At 37.7% G+C, this 8,064-nt stretch overlaps 1 long non-coding RNA gene across 1 annotated transcript in view; it reads right to left on the bottom strand.

Annotated features, from left to right (window-relative positions):
* Positions 1-622: 622 nt before the first annotated feature.
* LOC115610853 overlaps positions 623-8,064 on the bottom strand; it is a 91,029-nt gene continuing 83,587 nt past the window's right edge. Inside the window, exon 5 of the long non-coding RNA XR_003992362.1 lies at positions 623-719. This is a non-coding gene — a long non-coding RNA (uncharacterized LOC115610853). The remainder of the gene's footprint in view (positions 720-8,064) is intronic.

Below are 8,064 nucleotides of genomic sequence, written 5' to 3'. Positions count from 1 at the left end.
TGGAAATCAATATTTCCCAGATGGACAATTGAAAGGACTTACTCTTTCTGTTTTAAAACCAGTGTCTGTGTCTCGTGCCACATTTCATCGTTTATTGCTCCTCCCTCATAAAAAAAGTGTTGGTGTTTATAACTTTGCATTTATTTCTAACATCAGAAACCTATAATTCTGACTGCCAGAAAAATAAGCTTCAGAGTTCAGAAGCCAACTCCAGGGCAATCTACAGAAAAACTCAGGCACTATTTCATATTGGGCACATGCCAAATCACACATATTGCAGGCACACTAATTGATTGTTACAGAAAACCCCTAACTACCAGTGAAAAGAAGCGACGTGACAAACCCAGACACTGTTACAGTTCTGAAGAATTCTCTGGAGCAATGACAGCTTTAACAGATGCATATCTGTCCTCATACTTTACAACTTGGCTAAAGAAAAACTGCTTTTCTCCCATCAATTTTTGGGAGGAAAAACAGCCCCACCAAATAAACCCCAAGTAAAAAAAATCCTACTGGATGGAAACAATCTCATTTGCAGTGAAAAGTTCCTTCTTCTAAGACAATGATTTAAGCAAAATCAGTTTGTTAATGATTTTTTCCTAGGAATTGAATTTCCACCGATGCTAAAAATCCTTTTACTTCAAATTTCAGGCCAAATACTTTTGTCCAGGCTAATTCAACTCAAAAGGTTCATTTCTTCAATAGGCTCCTCCCGTGCCCTGTGGATTACATGATAAAAGACTTGGTTTACATTTATAGGCTTATTTTAGTTGTACTCTTAAAATAAAGAAGTAGATATCTCTAAACACTGGTAACAGATAAAGCAGTCAACAATCTTATCTGTTTATGCCATATTGAGGGACACCAGCTGTGTCATAAATGTAAGGACTCCAAAATAGAAATGTAAAACTTTTTACAAGATGATTTCTTGATATTTTCGTATTTCAGCACTGCTTGTATAGTAGTCCAACTTTTTATCAAGATATATAGAAAGAAGAATCAGCTCTCACAAGGCATGTATTATTCGACCATTGTTACTGCTATTTGGGACTTTAAAGACATTTAACCTTCAAGCAATGCCACTTACTTGCATGACATCTGCATAACAGCTGATCTGTTAAATCACAGCTGTATCTGGAAAGCCAGAGCCATAAACCATTTGAAAAAGTAACTTATATATAGATTGCATATTTTAAATATGACAAAGTTACTGTCCTAATGCCAACAAGGAATCTCAGTCATTATATGTGAAAAGAAGTATTTGAAACTTTAGAGAGAGTAAGAGAGATGGTGCTTTTTCCTCCACTGTATAGCCTCAAAGTAAACTTTTGCAGTCTCACAGTTCAAGGGTGTTATTTAAGCAATTTCTCTCATTTGAACAAAAAGAAGTGCTTTAACTCAATCCCTGGTTTGGTTTTTTTTTTTAGTACAAGAATATGATGTTTGATTTTAACATAAAAAAATAAATGGTTCTCATGGGATACAAAATTCATACACATGCTGCCTAAGATACCATCTGAAGAAAGAGCTTAGAGCAATATGTTGCTGGGAGTTATTAGTAGGTCTAATATCAGTATAAAGAACAGTTCTGTAACTACCATAGTGATATTACTGATTTATCACTAGCATCAGCATTTTTATTTTTTTTTTCCTCTTCTATCATTGTGTTACAGCCTACTTCCTATTATTCATCTATCTTGTTTCCCACATAAAAAAAAGTGTTACTAGTTCTTTTTGGTCTTCTTCCCATTTTCAGCATTCTGTCTTCATCACTACTTAGGCCATTGACAGTAGCTACAAAAATGAAGCACTGTCAACTGCTTGTTCCAAGTCAGTTGCTTTTCCTTCACACTGAGTTCAATTAACTGGGAAAGAAAACACTCATATAATATCAGGAAACTCAGATTTTCCTGTTCAAGTTGACTTGTGAATTCCACCTCTTTGGAGGTTTCGGATTTGTTTATTGTTTAGTCATCACTGAACGTCTCATCTTTTTCTCTTAGTAGTACGGACAGAGAGAAAGGAGGGAAAAACAGCAGCTGAAATCTATCAGGGAAGAAAGTGGTTACGTTTGTGCCATTTTGGATATCAGAACACCAATAACCCATATTATTGATATATGTGATGGGGAGAGAACTACATTGCAAAATTGTTACAATTTTTAAGGATTTTTACCAGGGCAGGAAAAGAGGAGCGAAAACCCCATCTTTTTAAATGTATTTCATTAAGTGTTTGAAATTTGCAGAATGCCTTGCACACACACTCAGTTTTTCCAAAGGTATACTGTCTTGCCAGTGCAACTGTAGCTTGCTCAGTTTACTTGCTCAGATTACTTGCTTAGATCATATTTTTCCCATTAACTTCTACAGCTTTACTGGTATTAGCTGAGCTCTACTGCTAATAAAACGGAGATGGAGACTGAGGAATTCTGACATTAAAACTCAGTGAGAAAGCCCCATCTTGTGTCTCCCATTAACAGTTGCTGTGCAACAGTAATGCTGGGAAGTATGCTCTCCCATAGTCATCCCTGGCAGCTGTAAACACTACTACCTTCTTCCCTAGATGTGCACACAGTAGCGGTTGAGTACCTTCTTTCTCTTTGAAAATTATAGTCTTCTCTCTTATCCTTGCTTAGCAATCAGAAGTCAGAGAGAGCATCTTTATTCAGCTCGAAGAGAAGCTTGAAGTGAAGCTCTATCAAGGTCCCTGTCTCAAAGCTGTAGTTCCAGGGCCACCCTACTGGAAGTGCTTTACCTGTGCACAGCATTTCTTTGTGGTTTCTTTTTGTGCCCTTTCTGTTTCTCTGTAAGATTCGGCAAGAAGAACAAGATAAAATCATAAACAAACAAGTCTGGTAAATATAGGGACTACAGATGTTCTTCTCTTCAGGTTGGAGATATCAGTATAAGTGATGTGAATGTTGTGAAACCTAACTTCAGTTCTCTGGAAAAATACTGTAATTTCCCCCTTCATTTAAGGAGAAAAGTCTTTAAAACCTCAAAATTATATCATTGCCAGAAATCTTAGAAGGCAGCAGACGGAGGGTCTGGCTAGGGCCACCAAGCTGATTACTAAAAAGGAGCACGTACTTTACACACTGCTGAAGTGTGTGGTAGACATGCCGTAACACATTTCAGTGGAGCATACCTTTTTTCAGACATAGTGCTCCTTAGAGCTGCTTGCTTTCCCCACTGTGCTTCCAGTCATTTCAAGACCTCACCAAGCCCAGTTTAATTCATCCTCAAAAAAAAAAAAACCAAAAAAACCTCATTCTGTTTCTTTTAATTTTACTCTTTCTTCCCTATTCCTTTCCCGTGCAACCCTGTGCAGAACACTTGAGATGAGAGCTTAAACCCTGCCTCTCCACTGCCTTTTCACCTGAAGTTGGCTGGGAACAACTATCCCGCCCCAGTTGGGCTGGCAAAGCTGGCTCAAGATTTTGAGTACCTGGCTCCATCACTACATTCCCTTCTGCTCTGCTGGTGCCATCCCGACACCCTGGCAGAGGCCAATCACACAAATGCTGGCCCCAGGTCTGCCCTACAACCATGCTTCTGCACTTTCTAATTAATATCTTCCTTCCTGTGTGAGAACAGGCATCACCATTCCATTTGACTTTATTCTATAATGCTTTTCTAGTGATTCAGGAGACTAACCCACACTATTACACTACCTCAGCAGAGACTGGTTTTCCTCCCGTTGAGGTCAATAGCAAAATTCATGTAATAAGAAAAACTGACTGCAGATGAACATTAACCATATCCTTTCAACATTTTTCTCTGCCTAATGGAGTATATTAAAGCTTCTCTGCATAACTTCTGAATAATACTGTATGCAATTTCATTATTAAAGTTTCACTTAATTTAATTCTGCTTTGAGGTTTCTGGTTAAAAATAAAATATGATTAATGCTTACAAAAGAGAATGAGAACTCTGGGTGTTAAGAATTCTGATAATGGCTACAGTTTCTGGGTAAACTGCTTCAGTAATTTTCTTAGTAAAACACATTCATGTTACCCTTGCTTATTGCATTTCCTTACCCTAACAGTCGCTGCTCTTCCCTATGATTCTTTCTAAAACTAATTAGTGTGGCTTTTGTGCCCAATATAACACACTTTAAAAACAACCAGTTTCCCCTGAAGGTCATTAGTGGTTGTATAGAACTGAAAGAACATGAACACCCAGTTGTAGGTGTTTATCCTGCCTGCATCATGAATGAATTTCAGCTTTAGAGCAGATTTACCAGATCTCCCTCTGGCTGGCTGTTAAACCTGAGTTTCCAAGAGAAGAAAGCTCGTATAGGCTAAGAGAAAGAAGGACAACTGTGATGTTACCCATGTCCAGTCTGAACAGGGTAATGCCAAACATTTCATGACACTATTAGCAGCTCTATTCCCAGTAGTGATTCTAAAATTTTACTAATACTGATTTGGATTAGATATTCGGACAAGAGCAGAACAAAACCTGAGACTGTGTTTCCAAAAACTTGAGTTTTATAAATTCATGATATTCTTTACCCATGAAGGCTCACAGCCTGGCTGGCAAGTCAGTCAGTGAAAGCTTATTAGGATAATCAGGGATTCCTTAGAGAAAGAAGTTTTTTCAAATGGGGTAAAGAAAGCCAGAAACAGAAGCTTTCCTATGCTGTTCATTCCCTGCCTTTTCATTGTATAGATTTAGCTGGAACTTTTTTCACAGAAGATGCGCATGCTTTCAGAGTCTACTTACCTATTAACATGTGGTAAAATATTATATAGTTATTAAGCACAGTAGATGTTGTGTGATAAAAATGGAAAAAATAGCTAACCAGTCCATCACATTTATTATTGTTATTATAGGAGATCCATAGTACCTTTCCTAGCGGTAGTACCTATGTAGGACTTGAATACAATGAGGTGATTCGGAATTTACAAAGAGATGGGTCACCCTACAATTAAGGATGCCGATAATCACATTTTCCCATAGGTTTTGTTAATTCACATTTGGCCAAGACATTAAAAGCAATTATGGCATTAAGCTCTTATGGGTTTAAAAGAAGATCTTTTCAGATAAATAAAAGTACATGATAATAACTGCTTTTTAAAAATTGAAATTTATTCTACGGATGAACTCCAACAAAACTACCAAATTCCAAATGCTGCGGAAATTGGAATCTGCCTGCCAATCTAACAGAGATAAATTAACTGAGCCTTATTAACTAGAGAGAACCTAATAAATGTGGTCCTTTTCCTAAGAATTATGTGATACTAGCCCCGACCCAGAAAATAATCACCTTTGAGCATAATAAGTAGTTCTATTGAAATCAATAGAAATTCCCGTAAAAGTAAAATATTAACTTAAGCCTGTGTTTAGATCCTGTGAACAATTTGGACCTTACTCTTTGAAACCTATCTTGAAAATAACAAGCCATAATGATCTAGAGAAGGAGATAAATTATGAAAAAAAGGAGTCAGCAAATAACTGATATTACTTGCTGCAGCTGCAGGTTAACAAATCAAATCTAAAGCAGCTATTGCCGTCAGACAATAGAGAAATTCAGAGTAAAATCTTATTCATGACTAGTGGAGCCAGGGGTACTATTATTGCGCTTTGCTAAATCTCTATAGCCTTCATTTATAGTCACACGACTTGGCATATAAATTCTCCTTTTATGGTCATGAATTAAAAAAAAAGTATTATTGATTATAGAAGTATCAATACGATTCCCAAATACTGTGATGAAAGCAAACCCTCTAGATAAACAAACAGAACATGTATATGACTAGAGATGTGCTTCCCAGCCTACATCCACTCCACTTAAACACTTGTCACCTTTTTTGTAAATGCGGGCACAAAAAAAGGCAAAACTCTCATGTACACTGTATCTATCTCTTGCCCACTCAACACACAACTGAAAAATAAAAGCAAAGCATATCTTTCAACTGAAGTAGGTATGTTTCCTAAGATTTTTGTTTTGTTTTTTTTTTCTTCCTCCAGAATAAGGAGGAATTGATGGGAAAATGAGGATTTGAAGGCAGCTTCTACTGCTAATCATAAAATGTTCCGTTTGCCACAGGCTGCTTAACAAATTGAAATTTATTTCATTTAGAAATAATATGGAAAGGAATATTTTGTTTCTTGAGTATCAAACTGAACTATAATATAAAACCTTTCATGAAGAAGCCAGACTTATAATTTGCAACTCTATCACTTTGAGTCTTACCAGTGCAAGACTGGGCTCTCAGTTTAAGTTATCCTCCTAAAAATCAAAGTATGCGATAGAGATAATTACGTAATCTTATAAATTCCAAAAGGCAAGAAAGCTGTTAAATACGTGAACATAAATCATAGGGACACCACTGTAGCCAGCTACAAGCAGAGTCTCCAAAATGCAGGTAAATTCTCCGGAGAAGAGTGTGAAACCAGCTACATATCACCTCCCTCTGCCTAAAAGCTATGCTGCACAGGATTGTGGGATGCAGAAGTAGATGCTGCCTGCTCAAGCACTGCTGAGAGTGGGAAGGATTGGAGCCATTACCAATCCTTCCTTTTTAAGAAAAACCACACCTCCAGTAGGGAACGGAGCCAGCTCTTTCTGTTAAACTTCACTTCTTTACTATTTGTTTCTCATATAAACAATAATTTTCCATCCAAGTTAGGAAGAAAAGTTACATTCAGTAATTTAACTTTGCCCTAAATATTTCTTTAGACACAGAAGAGGCTTCTTGGTTTTAACATCAGCCAGTGATAAAATAGACTATGCTGAAGCAATCTGAGGACTCCAATAAGAAGGACAAGGTGTAAACAGGAATTTACTGTACATAATGCATTTGATCAAGTCCTGAATGAAGGAAGAATATTAGTTCTAAAGGGCAGTCCTCAGCTGACATGCAAAATGGGTGCTGGACCCAAACCTTAGGAACATTCTCAAGACAGGCATGGATTTAGAAATGCCAAAGCATATATAAGCATATATGGCTATATTTCAGCAATCATCTCTAGTAATCACAGGAATACCTTTCATTAGTCTTCTTATCCTATTGCATAAAATGAATGGTGAAAGACTTCTTCCCATTAACTGGGACAGAATACAGATCTGTCAGCAACTGATGTGCTCCAGCAGAATGTGAATCAGCCTCTGCCTCTCACATCAGCTTGCCTTTCTCCATTCGTGAGTGCAAACACCTCATCCACTCTCAGAAACATCTGTTCATCCTCTAAGGAAGGAGGCAACACTGATTTTGTGGGTGCAATTATATAAAAAAACAGATCTGTTCTCCAACCCACACCCTCGCAATAGCTCAAGCTACTTACCCTTCTCTTCTAGTTAGGATCTGTAATGGTAAAATACTACTCATTAGCTTCTGGGTTGCCCTGCTTGCAAAGTTCCACTACTGAACTGGTTTGAAAACCAATATGACATTTGGAGTTGAAAAGTTGAAAAAGCAAGGATTCTCCTTGGAGATAAACTTTTCTCTTGCTTTTGGGTTGCTACCAGGAAATCTGCAAGCCTCTTGGTACCAGACCTACCTTCTTCCTTTTCTTTCTTTGTAATATTATTGTCTCTCTTTTAATTATAGTGGCACCAAGAGACCCCAAATGCAATCAGTGACTCATTCTGCCAGTCTCTGTGAAGGCATACGGTATGAGACAGTCCTTGCCCTGAAGAGCTTACAGTTTAAATAGGCAAGACAATAATGAGAGACATTAGCATTGTTATCACCATCTCCCAGGTGAGAAATTGAGTCACAAAGATGAAAAGCAACATGCTTAAAATCACATGTCTACACCACACAGTGAAGCATGGTTCAGTCCTCTTGGAGTTGACAAACATTTAAGCTGACAAATTTACACAGTGGAAGGAAATGTTAATGTGCCAATTTGGGTCCAGAAGCCCTACAGACTGGAAACGCACCATTTTGGCCAAGACAAGAAGCTCTGAAAGGAAGCATTAAGCACACTTAGAGTACAACCAAGTCAGATGTCTGCACCACACTTCCATTCAGTCTGGGTGACTCAGGACACACTGCACAGGTGCCCAGGAAAAGCAGGCAGTGCAGAAATGGAGATTATTCAAGACTTGATC

Source organism: Strigops habroptila, chromosome 7 (assembly GCF_004027225.2).
Source record: "Strigops habroptila isolate Jane chromosome 7, bStrHab1.2.pri, whole genome shotgun sequence".
Taxonomy (NCBI): domain Eukaryota; kingdom Metazoa; phylum Chordata; class Aves; order Psittaciformes; family Psittacidae; genus Strigops; species Strigops habroptila.
Note: the sequence above shows the minus strand (reverse complement) of the source record. Positions and strands in the feature narration are given on the sequence as shown.